The sequence below is a fragment of the Bubalus kerabau genome, chromosome 1 (genome assembly GCF_029407905.1).
Source record: "Bubalus kerabau isolate K-KA32 ecotype Philippines breed swamp buffalo chromosome 1, PCC_UOA_SB_1v2, whole genome shotgun sequence".
Taxonomy (NCBI): domain Eukaryota; kingdom Metazoa; phylum Chordata; class Mammalia; order Artiodactyla; family Bovidae; genus Bubalus; species Bubalus kerabau.
The window spans coordinates 258,228,758-258,242,966 of NC_073624.1; the positions used below are offsets into that span (position 1 = coordinate 258,228,758).

At 39.8% G+C, this 14,209-nt stretch overlaps 1 long non-coding RNA gene across 43 annotated transcripts in view; it reads left to right on the plus strand.

Moving 5' to 3' along the window:
- The window catches only part of LOC129639084 (uncharacterized), a 436,428-nt gene that overhangs the window by 209,205 nt on the left and 213,014 nt on the right, over positions 1 to 14,209 (plus strand). For 3 of the 43 annotated variants that reach the window (XR_008708195.1, XR_008708199.1, XR_008708156.1), the window contains exon 4: positions 9,106 to 9,225. The exons of the other annotated variants lie outside the window; for them this stretch is intronic. This is a non-coding gene — a long non-coding RNA (uncharacterized LOC129639084). The remainder of the gene's footprint in view (positions 1 to 9,105; positions 9,226 to 14,209) is intronic. 43 annotated transcript variants of the gene reach the window in all.

A 14,209-nucleotide genomic window follows, 5' to 3' on the forward strand; every position in this document is an offset into this window, starting at 1 on the left:
CCTTCTTCCTAGATAAAAGTCTCTGTCTGCTGATCTCTTACTGGGTATATTGCTTGCTGCTGCTGCTGCGTCGCTTCAGTCCTGTCCGACTCTGTGCAACCCCATAGACAGCAGTGTTTTCGTCTCTAAGTGTACATTCTGTAGTGTGTTCTTCTCTATCGTCTCTTAAGTGTATCTGTAGTGTGTTTTTCTCTGCTGCTGGGGCTAAGTCGCTTCAGTCGTGTCCGACTCTGTGCGACCCCATAGACGGTAGCCCACCAGGCTCCCCCATCCCTGGGATTCTCCAGGCAAGAACACTGGAGTGGGTTGCCATTTCCTTCTCCAATGCATGAAACTGAAAAGTGAAAGTGAAGTTGCTCAGTTGTGTCCGACTCTTTGCGACCCCATGGACTGCAGCCCACCAGGCTCCTCCGTCCATGGGATTTTCCAGGCAAGAGTACTGGAGTTGGGTGCCATTGCCTTCTCCGGTGTTTTTCTCTAGTCCCTGTGAAAATCTGATCTCTGTTGTAAATGTCTTGAGGAAAGAAACAGTGACTACCGTGTGTTGCTTGGATACATTTTAATACTTGATATAAGGTACATCAGTTCAGTTCAGTCACTCAGTTGTGTCTGACTCTTTGTGACCCCATGAATTGCAGCACACCAGGCCTCCCTTCCATCACCAGCTCCCAGAGTTCACCCAAACTCATGTCCATCGAGTCGGTGATGCCATCCAGCCATCTCATCCTCTGTCATCCCCTTCTCCTCCTGCCCCTAATCCCTCCCAGCATCAGAGTCTTTTCCAATGAGTCAACTCTTTGCATGAGGTGGCCAAAGTATTGAAGTTTCAGCTTTAGCATCAGTCCTTCCAATGAAAACCCAGGACTGATTTCCTTTAGAATGGACTGGTTGGCCCTCCTTGCAGTCCAAGGGACTCTCAAGAGTCTTCTCCACCACCACAGTTCAAAAGCATCAATTAATTCTTCGGTGCTCAGGTTTCTTCACAGTCCAACTCTCACATCCATACATGACCACAGGAAAAACCATAACCTTGATTAGACAGACCTTTGTTGGCAAAGTAATGTCTCTGCTTTTCAATATGCTATCTAGGTTGGTCATAACTTTCCTTCCAAGGAGTAAGCGTCTTTTAATTTCATGGCTGCAGTCACCATCTGCATTGATTTTGGAGCCCCCCATAATAAAGTTTGACACTGTTTCCACTGTTTCCCCATCTATTTCCCATGAAGTGATGGGACCAGATGCCATGACCTTAGTTTTCTGAATGTGAGCTTTAAGCCAACTTTTTCACTCTCATTCACTTTCATCAAGAGGCTTTTGAGTTCCTCTTTACTTTCTGCCATAAGGGTGGTGTCATCTGCATTCTGAGGTTATTGATATTTCTCCTGGCAATCTTGATTCCAGCTTATGCTTCTTCCAGCCCAGCGTTTCTCATGATGTACTCTGCGTAGAAGTTAAATAAGCAGGGTGACAATGTACAGCCTTGACGTACTCCTTTCCCTATTTGGAACCAGTCTGTTATTCCATGTCCAGTTCTAACTGTTGCTTCCTGACCTGCATACAGATTTCTCAAGAGGCAGGTCAGGTGGTCTGGTATTCCCATCTCTTTCAGAATTTTCCACAGTTGATTGTGATCCACACAGTCAAAGGCTTTGGCATAGTCAATAAAGCAGAAATAGATGTTTTTCTGGAACTCTCTTGCTTTTTCAAAGATGATCTAGCGGATGTTGGCAATTTGATCTCTGGTTCCTCTGCCTTTTAAAACCAGCTTGAACATCTGGAAGTTCACGGTTCACGTACAACTGAAGCCTGGCTTGGAGAATTTTGAGCATTACTCTACTAGTGTGTCAGATGAGTGCAATTGTGCGGTAGTTTAGCATTCTTTGGCGTTGCCTTTCTTTGGGATTGGAATGAAAACTGACCTTTTCCAGTCCTGTGGCCACTGCTGAGTTTTCCAAATTTGCTGGCATATTGAGTGCAGCACTTTCACAGCATCATCTTTCAGGATTTGAAATAGCTCCACTGGAATTCCATCACCTCTACTAGCTTTGTTCGTAGTGATGCTTTCTAAGGCCCACTTGACTTCACATTCCAGGATGTTTGGCTCTAGGTCAGTGATCACACCATTGTGATTGTCTTGGTTGTGAAGCTCTTTTTTGTACAGTTCTTCTGTGTATTCTTGCCACCTCTTCTTAATATCTTCTGCTTCTGTTAGGTCCATACCATTTCTGTCCTTTATCGAGCCCATCTTTGCATGAAATGTTCCCTTGGTATCTCTAATTTTCTTGAAGAGATCTCTAGTCTTTAGTGGACACTAATCTAAATGAATTAAATTCCGTATTTCTAAGGTTTTACATATTTTTAATTGAAGTATAGTTAATTTATATTGTTATATTAATTTCAAGTGTTCAAAATTGTGATATGATATTTTTACAGTTTATAAATCAGTTTAAAGTTACTATTAAATATTAAGTTATATTCCATGTCCTGTTCATCACATTCTCATATCTTAATTTATACCTAGTACTTTGGATCCCTTAATCCCACTTCCCCTTCTTTCTCTTCCCTCCTTGCCTCTCTCCACTGTTGTAAGGTTTCTACATATTAATAGCTGTACATATAATTTTAGAATGTAGCTATTCTTGATATTAGAATTCTTGCACATTCTAATATTGCTGTCTGTCTTTTTAGAGCATTATTATAGAAAAGTGTATTGTCTGGAATGGTTGTGCTATGCATTATGCTGTTTAATCAAGTATCCTGACTAATAAATATTTATTCTGAATATTATTCATGGATAAATAATTTTCAAGAAGTTTTCCTGCTTTGACATGTGTTTTAATATTAAACCTAAATTAAACAAAGTAAAACCTTAATGATCCCAGAGAGGTCTCTTTAGTATAGGTCAACAAAACTAGCGAAAGCAAAAAAGAGCTGCTGATGGAGACTTCTGGTTTGTAGAATGATGGATAAATAAGCTTTTAATTATCTAAACTGACTAAAAGCTATCTAGAGGAGAAAACATCTAAAAGAATATGGTCAAATATTTGTGTTTGTAGATGAATTTACTGGGAAAAGTATTCTCAAGGCCAAAAATCGCCAACTGATAGTCATTTTAAGTATTGTTCCGGAGCAAGCTAGTAGCCAAAATATAATGCAGGCGTTGTCCCATCCTGTTGTGGAAGACAAAGCTTCAGATTTACTTTTTAGTTTTTCTTTGCATCTCCCTCTATTTTGCATAGCACATCACTCACCTATAATTTCTGCTTCATGCTTGAGAAGGCAAGGGTTAAGAAAATGTCGTCTAGTAACTTAGTTCCCAGGGCAGACAGTAAGTCACTTTTTTCTCCAGTTTAGAAAGAGCCTTTTTATATGAAGGTAGACATACCCGTTGAGCCTGACCTCTTATACAATAGTTCACCCTCTGGGAAAAGAGATGCCTGGGTCCCCTGCACAGTCGCTCTCCATCCAAAACTATCCGGAGTCTCCTGACTGACAAGGGAGAAGCCAACTGACGTGGGAAGTTGTCTAACAGGGCTACAAATTATTTTCGATATCTTTTCCTGGGCATCCACCTTGCTCCTGCGGGAACCCTCTGTGAATGAAATTATCCCAGGAATGACTATCTCTGGAAGTGAATCTAACAGGAGGGTATTACACTGCAGACATGCACACACATATTATCCACAACATTGGCAGGCTAAGTCAAGGTTTTCTTCCTTTAAAGCATAGAGGGGGATGGATGTGTAATCTCATTCTGTCAAAAATGCTGAAGATTTTCATGCATCACTGTGTTTCAAAATAAATTACGTGCATAGTAGTGCTACATTAAACCAACCTCCAGCACTGAAAGGTTTCTTCGCCGAGTTGTGATGCTTTTTTATCTCTCGAAATGAGAAACACATTTAACTTGGTTTCTGTGATCATCCTGAAAATAATGCTCTCTTGTTTTGGAATAAAGTAGAAACATACATTTTTAAATCAAGAAGTATGCTTTTCATTGAGAGAGGGGGAAGCCGGCACCTCGTGCTGACTTTAAAGCGGTTTTGTAGAGTTGTGGAGGGCGGACATGGCCCTCTTCACCCTCTGCTCAGCGTGCTCACTGCTGACAATCAGGGCTGGTTCAGACGAATATTATGGAGTGAGGTTTCACTCACTTCTGTCAAGCCTCCTCTCCCACCTCAGGATGAAAAAGAGACATGGCATTTCTTTTTAAGCTTGGATGCCATGTTCATTATCCCACAGACTTTATTTTTGACTTTTACCTCCTTCACTGCTAGTGGGAAATTGCCAAGAGGGTTGACTGTCTCTCCTACCCCATCACAGATTTTCTTTTTTAGCTAAACATGGACAATAAGTTTTATTGAAATGTGCCAAGCCTCAGCTCATTATTTCCTGATACCTACACAAAAGTGACTTGCAAATCTGAAATTACTGAATGCATCCATTTCTGTAGTTAAATACCATGGAAGACATAAGAGAATTTATAGTATGCTTTAACCGGGGGTTGGGGGTGGGGGGAACACCTCCTCCCAATCTAATAAAATTTGGTAGCTCGGGGTCACTTCCTAATAGGTGCTATTTCCTCTATTTTAATAAAGGTATTTTAACACCTGAATTCTATGCCAGATACCATTGTCATTTTTTCCACTGACTGACTCAACTCAACGCTGGTGGGGGCCAGACACTCTTCAAACACTGCTGCTGAATGCCAAACACAACTAACATGCATATGGAAGAAGCCAGGGAAAGAGGCACCCCCCCTAATTATAGCCAGAGGCGCGCAGTCCAGAGAGCTCACAGGAACTTCTGGGCTGGACGGGGGTCAGGAAGCTCCGCGACCACGGATCCCTGAATTGGCAGCTGTCCGTTCCCACCCCATCAACACACAGTCATTTTTTGCCTGCCAAATCCTCGTCCAACCCCAATTCAAATCTATTTATACTCGCTTTTCCTATTTCTGGGCTCAGATGTTAGCCCATACGGTGTGTTGACCGGCACTAAATGTTACTGTGAGGGACCAGCATTTGCCAGCTTCCTTGGGTGCTGACAGCAGGGAGACAAAAGTTCTGAATATCCAAAGGGACCTTAATCTTCCCAGCATAATCCAGGCCTCGAAATGGTGGCAGTGAGGTTCAGCCTAGAAGCACCAAGTCTCTTAAAATGGGAGAATGTAACAGGTTTAAGATGCCACCTGGACTTCCTTGGCCACCGTGACGGGTCCCTCAGCAGTGATTCTCAAACTGTACTGTGTGGAGGCATCACCTGGGGAGGATGTCAGAGATGTGGGTTTCGGGCCCAGCAAGACAAGCATTCGGGCTTCTCTGGTGGCTCAGCGGTAAAGAATCTGCCAGCAATGCAGGAGTTCAATGTGGGTTCAGTCCCTGGGTGGGGAGAATCCCCTGAAGGAGGGAATGGAAACCCACTCCAGCATTCTTGCCTGGAGAATCCTATGACAGAAGAGCCTGGGGGTGGGGGTTGGGGGAGGGTGCAGTCCATGGGATCGCAAAAGAATCAGACGCGATTTAGCCACTAAACAGCAGCAAGGCAAGGATTCTGATTTAGCTGGAGATGGCAGGGCCCAGGAATCTGTTGTTTTCAGTAAACACTGTAGGTGATTGTGATGCAAATATTCTGAGGCCCCTAGCTTTTTGAGAAGCTATCTCTGGTCTACACGGACTCTCCCCAAAACACTAGGCCATGTTTCAAGAGTATGGGATTAGCAACCTGATTTGAACACTTCAGTGTTGGAGTGCTGCTTTAATTCAGATTTATTTAAAGCTTTGGAACACTGAACTTTGTTGTAGAAGCTTTATTTAAAATTCTGAGGTAGAATAACCTCCTTTTCTGAGTTCAGTTTTAACAAGGAATGCTATTTGAAGATTGTGGTCCTCGGTTTGTGAGGTCTGAGCATAAAAAGAAAATAAAACCCTACAAGTTGGACCTTCTTATGTAAAACTAGACCTCATTCTTTTTAAGAGGTGTGACCTCAGATCATTAAAATTTTTCTGAAGAGAAGAAATCTGGGATAGATAGCTTTCCTGATAAAATGTGCAGTAGAAATTGTAAGCAGCTTATATAGTGCTCTATCCTTGATGCTGTTTTAAGGGAGTACTTAAATGAAAAGGAATGTTTTAAAGTTAACTCAGCTGAGTTCTATGTAGAACAGAGTAAGCAGTCCCCCAGGGTGCATTAGCTTTTGATGTGTTCTCTTACTCCACTATTTATGGATAACTTAAGGAAACATTGCCACCTTCCCTTTTTGGGAGGTGGGTAGGTGGGCTGGGTGATTTTGTGCTGTGCCACCATAGAAGAAGACAGAGCACATTTAAATAAAACTCAAATAAGCAAGTTTTATTCATACAGCAGTGCCAAGGAGAGTGAGTTCTTTGTTCAAGTTGTCAGTTTGTGGCTTTGGGTGTTCAGAGGAGAAAAACAAAAAATAAACACTTAAATAAAGGAGGTAAATGTTGATTGGATTGAGAGGGAGATGTATAAGGATGTAAGCAGGGCACTAAGTAATGAGATAACTGAAGAAAATCCTGTGTTTGGATTAATATTTAAACCTAATGATTGCTTTAGGAAGATTTGTGATTGTGAAAGGCTGAGTAGTAGGTTTAACTAAAATTATTTCTTTCAGAGAAAGTAAGTGTCGCTATTAGTGGAGATATATGCTTCCATGATGTGAATTTTCTTTTTTGGGTATATGCAAAATGTTAGCTCTTAAGCAATTGTGTATTACTACAGGAAAAAGGCTTTTCCGAATAAACAATACTCAAGTGTCTATACCCATCCTTAACTCTGTGTAGCTCCCCCCTCTTATTCTTTACAGACTTGTTGAGTTTACAAAACAATGGAAGGTACTAATCTATCAATACATGTGTTACCTTGTGTGATGAAATTTGGTCAGAGACCAAGAGGCATTTCGGTAAAGAAAGCTGGATGAAACAATAGTACATATACTAGCAATAAAAATATTATGTCTTTTCTTAGTATGTTAATATCAGCTGGATCATAAAACTGAAGACATCTAAATATATTTATTGACAGAAATGCCACCCACTCTCCACCCGGGGTGTGGAAAGAAATGAAAATAAATGACCTCCAGGTTTCTTAGTAGTTTCTAAGAAATATTTTTGGATGATATACTATCATATGTGATAAAATCTTTTTTATACTTGATTTTATACTGATTTTTTAAATACCAAAATCAAATACATCTCCTTCATGAAATGTTCTTCCATACTGAAGGCAATATATATGTAACTGCTAATTGGGTTTGTCCACCAGTTTACAGGTGTCAATAAGCTTTCCATAGGACAAAGGGAGTTAATGAAGTCTGCAGTTCCTGGTCATTGCTGGGATGTTGTGTGTGGCACCTGGTATGCAATATGCTTTTAGTAATGAGCCCATTCTGCAACTTACTCTCACTAAACTCTGTTATGGGCTATCACAGATATATCAAATATTTAAAGACATCCATTTTCTCCCCCATTTAGTGTGTATTATAAGATAGTTGGATACTCTACTAAAAGCATATCTCTCTGCCTTCATAAAGAGTTCTGGAAAGAAAGCAAAAGACATTTAAAGCATCAAAGAGGCTGATGAATAGGGATGCCAGGATATTCAAATACATTTAGAGACAGTATTGTCAAGCTTGTTTTCTGAGCCATGATACTAAAGATAGTAGAAGCCAGCAAAGAAAAGAACGCTGTAGAAATGCAAATCTCTTCAATGTTGAATCTATTAATCCATTGCACACTTTCTTCTGAATCATACTTACTCAGATGTACAGGCAACAAAAAGTATTTAGAATATTTGCATAATTTCAAACACCCAGTTCATAAATTATTTATTGGTTGTGGTCAAATGAATGTTAGCTATTTCATAATTATCTTTTGTGTAAAAGGTTGCATGGTTTACAAAAATATTTCAATGGCAATTGAATATCTGTAGCTTGCTTAAACAGTGCAAAAAATAAATGGTACTTAATTATGTAGCACTGATGTACATTTTTCTCATGTTCAAAAATTCTAAGAAAAATTACACTTAATTTGTAGATATATTTTAAATGAACATCGTATATTTACAGTAAAAAAAAATCATGTGCTATACTCTAGGATCAGGCCAAAGCATTAACAAATAACATGAGAGTATGTCTTATAAATCAAGTAATCAGGCAACTGTATGTCCTAGGACTTAAGAGTTATCATAAAACCTTAGGGGAAAAAAAAAAGTGGTTTCAGGAATCACTAGTTCAGCATTTCATTTTGACAGTTGAGAAAATCATGGAAAATAGAATTTCATTTCTTTACCTGAGATTGAAGTGACAAGATTCTAACTATGGTGGCTAGGTTTCTAAGCAAACCATTTCCCCCTATCCAACATCAGCTCTGCCACTTGAACAATCATATTCCTTTTCTTAATAATAATTAAATTCTTAGGAAAATCATGAAGGCTAAACAGCCATATTTTAATCTACTAGGTAAATTACAAAGAACAACATGCTGGAGAAAAGGGTTAGATGGTATGGTTTACAGAAAGATAGTATAAAGATAGCTTCCCATGTGGCTCAGTGGTAAAAAAAAAAAAAAAGCCCCTGCCAATGTAGGAGACATGGGTTCAACCGCTGGGTAGAGAAGATCTTCTGGAGAAAGAAATGGCAACCCACTCCAGTATTCTTGCCTGGGAAATCCCACGGACAGAGAAACCTTGTGGAAAACAGTCCCTGGGGTCACAAAAGAGTGGGACATGCCTTAGTGACTAAACAACAAGAACGACAACATAGAGGTTGTATCCCAGGAAGTTTGGCTCAAAGAAACACAAGAGTTAAAAACCCAAATACAAATTTAAATGAGTCCTGTTTAAGTGATATAATTTTCATTATATGACTAGTGAGCAGGGTTTTTTTTTGAATGAAGGATTTTGGAAACTTAAATTACTTCAAGGTAGGATACACTTTATGCTGGGAGGAGAGATGGCAAGTTCTTACTTAACAAACTTTAAACGTGTTAAATGCCATGTTATATGTATTTGTTGGCTAGGGTTGCCATAATAAAACAACATAGACTGACTTATAAAAAAAAAAAATTTTTTTTTTCCTTGCAGTTCTAGATCTTGAGGCAAGAAGTTCCAAGTCAGATACTGGACAATTTGGTTTCTGGTAAGAAACCAATTCTCTTATCTTCCTGACTTGGTAAGGAAGTCAGGAACTCTTCTTCCCAATCGGTAAGAAACCAATTCTCTTCTCTTCCTGACTTGCAGACAGTCACCTTCTTGCACCTTAAAGTTATCCCTAGACAAATTACTTGTCTTAGTCTAGACCTAGCCCTAGTCTGGAACCCAAGCTGGAAAGGCAGTAGCCACCTATAAAATGTTCTTCTTGTGGCAGAAGTCAGAGGTTGTTAAAGCGGTGAATAGAAATACAGGATGCCCCTTAAAGCCTACTCTAGAACTAGCACTGTCATTTCTGTGCACATTAAGTTGATCCAGCAAGACCTTGGTAGGTAGAGAAATACAAAGATGCAAGAAACCAGGCCAAGCTGAAGACTGATGCGGTGGGGAAGCATGGTTCTCTCATATTATCCTGTGGTGTATAACAAATCATGGTGAGTTATCACTTACAATCCTGTGTTGACTGGGCTCAGCTGGGTGGTTTTATTGCTCCGTGTAGTGTTGCAGCAATCATGTATTAATAAATGGCTACATTCAGCTGGGAGCACTCTAGGTGTAAATCATTTAAGATGCTGTCTCATCTGAACAGAAGTTCTCATCACATGGCTCTCAGTTCAGCAGCTTAACATGAACTTCTTTACACTAAAGCAACTGACTTCCTAAAGGAAGTGTTCTAAGGTCACAAGCAGCAAAACTTAAGTGCTCACCAAATTTCTGCTTACATCACACTTGTAATGTCCCATTGGTCAAAGTAGGTCACATGGCCAAGATGTCAGTAGGATAGAGGATTATACAGGCACATGAAGAAACAGAAGAAATGGAGTTGGGTTTTATTGGGAGCCAGCAATGTGATGGTATACCACAGATCATTCACTGGCCCCTAATGATTTGCATTCATTCCACTTGTAAAATTCAATAACTTCTAAGACTCTGAAATCCTAATCCCATTTTGGCATCAAACTCAGGCTTGAACTGCTGCATCTCATCATTCAAATCAGGTACAGGTGCAGTGAGGTATCTTGCTATGCTTCCTCATATATAATTACTTGGATATTATTCCTCAGGCATGGCTTTGTGGGTAGCAGAGGGTTATAAACTAAGAAAGTTGTCTGTTCCACACACACCCAGTGTTCAGTGGTGAAACTACAGCAGGATAAACCCAATAGAGGATCCTATTTAAGAGGGGGAGAAATTGAAAACACAGACTAGTTATTGGCTATAGCAATTCTGTAATCTGGGCACATGTTTTCAATTCCCCTTGTTCTGAGTTCAGGGATTTTTCCTTAACCAGGATCCAGTTACACTTCTTGGGACTGGTTGTTCAACCCATGGCTCATGTCTGCACACTCTGGACTCTTTAGCTTTACCCATTCAGCTCCTGGCTTTGCTCTATGATTCATCCATCTTTTCCCATAAGAAATTCCATATGTTTGCAGCTGAGGAAATTTCCCAGCCTATTTCCTCCCTGCAGAGGTAAGGGCCCAAGGACATCTTTTAATTTGGAACTCTTTTTGCCCCAACTTGATTCAACTCCTTTAAAAAAAGTTATGGGTTTTCTATATATCAAACTACAAATTTACTCCATTTAGAAAAAGCCACATTCATAAATCTCTTCAAGACCACTTCCCCTCTACTTGAGACTGCCTGCTGTAGAACAATTCCCTGAGAATTATTAGAAGTCATTTTTATCTAGCAGAGAGGGTCTGTAAAGCATTTCCTTAAATCTTTTACAGTCTTAATGAAGGGGATTACATCTTCACCTTTTATTTGATCTTGACCCCCAAAATCATGTTTTTTGGTAGTACTGTGGATTTTATCTTTGCCATGAGATCATTTCTTACATGAGAGCTTTTTGCTATTTGGGGAGACTGAAACTAAGAAGGAGTTTCATTTTCCCACCCATCAAGTTTGGGTTGGAAATATCCTTTCTAAATTCTGCTTGGAAATTGATCAGTTCTATCAAGAAAGCTGAGTGCCGAAGAATTGATGCTTTTGAACTGTGGTGTTGGAGAAGACTCTCAAGTCCCTTGGACTTCAAGGAGATCCAACCAGTCCATCCTAAGGGATATCAGTCCTGGGTGTTCATTGGAAGGACTGATGTTGAAGCTGAAACTCCAGTATTTTGGCCACCTGATGTGAAGAGCTGACTCATTTGAAAAGACCCTGATGTTGGGAAAGATTGAAGGCAGGAAAAGAAGGGGACGACAGAGGATGAGATGGTTAGATGGCATCACCGACTCAATGGACATGAGTTTGGGTAAACTCCGGGAGTTGGTGATGGACAGGGAGGCCTGGTGTGCTGCAGTTCATGGGGTTGCAAAGAGTCGGAGATGACTGAGCAACTGAACTGAACAGAACAGTCTCTTTGCCTCTGCTCACTTCCTATCCCTAAGATCACTGATATATATTTTAGGTATTTGTTATTATAGAATTCCATGTCTGGCATCAGTTTCTGTATCAGATATATATTGATACAGAACAAACTACCTGATTTTAACAGCTTGAACAACTGTGCTTTATTCTCATGATTTTATGGATAATTCTTTTACTGCACATGGTGTAACTGAATTACTTTTGAATGTCTGAATGTTTTAAGAGTTCAGATAGTGCCAGAAAATCTAAGATGGCTTCTTTTCCTCCAGGGATTTTCATTTAGTTGTTTAGTCTGAGTGTCTTTATGTCATGGTGTATGCATGGTAGCTGCCTTTCATGAGAAAGAATTCTAGAAGAATTTGCCCCCATGTGCAAATGTTTATCAAATTTGTGCTTGAATCATAGTTAATGATGTCTCATTGGCCAGAGTCACATGGTCATTACACAGGAACACTGAACATCTAAGAGTATGATTTGTTTAAGGCTACAGATGTACCATTCTACCATAGCTATGGAGAAAGAAGGGAGTAATTATTTGCCAGTGAAATCTCATTTGCCGCAATTTAAAAGCTCTCTTGGACTTTTTTCTAACATCTCTCTGCTGTATACATTTTGACCATTTTACTATTATTATCTTCACCCGGGCTACTTTGTCAAAGAAGACCAATTTTTTTCTAATATAATTAAGACCACCAGTCTATGCTCAGAGGCAAGAAGTCTTAGCTAATCCCTTCCTGTCCCACATAAATACAGTCAAGGATATCATTGCTTAATCACTTTTTGACTGAAGACTGAATTCAAAATTTCAACAACAGGCAAGCTTGTAAAAAAAAAAGTGGGTTTTTTTTGGAAAAATAATTTTATTGCAGTGGACATTTTTAGTCTCCCTTGTCCACTGCCTCGGCTACCTGTGATTACAGTAGCATTTGTATTGAGTGGCTCCTTGTGACTTCTCTCAGAATGGTGCCTCGGCTTCAAGCACATGATATGCATCTTTCAGCTTTTATCCTCTGGGTTTTCTCTGAGCTGTGGCCTGAAGTGAGCACTACTGAGAAGTATGGAGTCTTTAAGGGTGGGGTGTACGTTGCCCTTGAGGACAACCCTCAAGCAATGGGAAAATAAGAGCTGTCAGTTCCTCCTCTTGAGGTAGACTGTGTTAGAACGCATTCTGCATGCCTTCCAGAGGTCCCAGAAAAATTGAGTCATGACAGACGCAAACTCAACAATAAGCTCTTATATTTGCATTTTTTACTTCCCTGCCTCTCCCCACTCCCTCACTTCTGCTTACTGGGCTGACCTTCCAATTAAGCTACATGCTCTCACATCCTTGTCTGAGGCTCTGCTTTCAGTGGAGCCAAATTAAGACACACATTTTCCCGAAATACATAAAAAGATTTAAATTAGGTGGTTTTTTGTTTTTTTGGTTTAATTTTTAAAGCAAGGCTAGCCTTAATTCTGTTGGTATCATTTTTAATTATCACCATCGTAAGCTTTATCATTCTTAGTAAAAGTGAATAAAATATGTGAACCTATTTAAGGGACACATGTAAAGTATTTCCTGAAAGTCTACAAATCTAATACTTAGTTGTTTAGCAAAATTGCCTTTCATTGGAAGAGATCATGAAATGAAGGAAGGAACAACATTGGGACATGAGATTGAAACTGATGTCTGATTCTGCCTGGAAGAGACGAGGAAAAGGGAAAAAAATATATATATTAGGTGGGCCAAAATGTTTGTTTGTTTTTCCATACCATCGTACAGAAAAATCCGAATGAACTTTTTGGCCAACCCAATAGAAACCATTTTTCCAATTAATTGCTGTATCTTCTGATTATGCATAATCTCCTAGTATTTTAGGAAAGAATTAGGATAGTTCTTAAAGGATATTTAGATACTCAGTATTTAAAACTCTACTTTCTTCAATTTAAGTCTGAATTTGGCAATAAGGAGTTCATGGTCTGAGCCACAGTCAGCTCCTGGTCTTGTTTTTGCTGACTGTATAGAGCTTCTCCATTTTTGGCTGCAAAGAATATAATCAATCTGATTTTGGTGTTGACCATCTGGTGATGTCCATATATAGAGTCTTCTCTTGTGTTGTTGGAAGAGGGTGTTTGTTATGACCAGTGCATTTTCTTGGCAAAACTCTATCAGTCTTTGCCCTGCTTCATTCCGTACTCCAAGGCCAAATTTGCCTGTTACTCCAGGTGTTTCTTGACTTCCTACTTTTGCATTCCAGTCCCCTATAATGAAAAGGGCATCTTTTTTGGGTGTTAGTTCTAAAAGGTCTTGTAGGTCTTCATAGAACCGTTCAACTTCAGCTTCTTCAGCATTACTGGTTGGGGCATAGACTTGGATTTCTGTGATATTGAATGGTTTGCCTTGGAAACAAACAGAGATCATTCTGTCATTTTTGAGATTGCATCCAAGTACTGCATTTCGGACTCTCTTGTTGACCATGATGGCTACACTAGACCATTCAGGCATGACCTAAATCAAATCCCTTATGATTATACAGTGGAAGTGAGAAATAGATTTAAGGGCCTAGATCTGATAGATAGAGTGCCTGATGAACTATGGACAGAGGTTCATGACATCGTACAGGAGACAGGGATCAAGACCATCCCCATGGAAAAGAAATGCAAAAAAGCAAGATGGCTGTCTGAG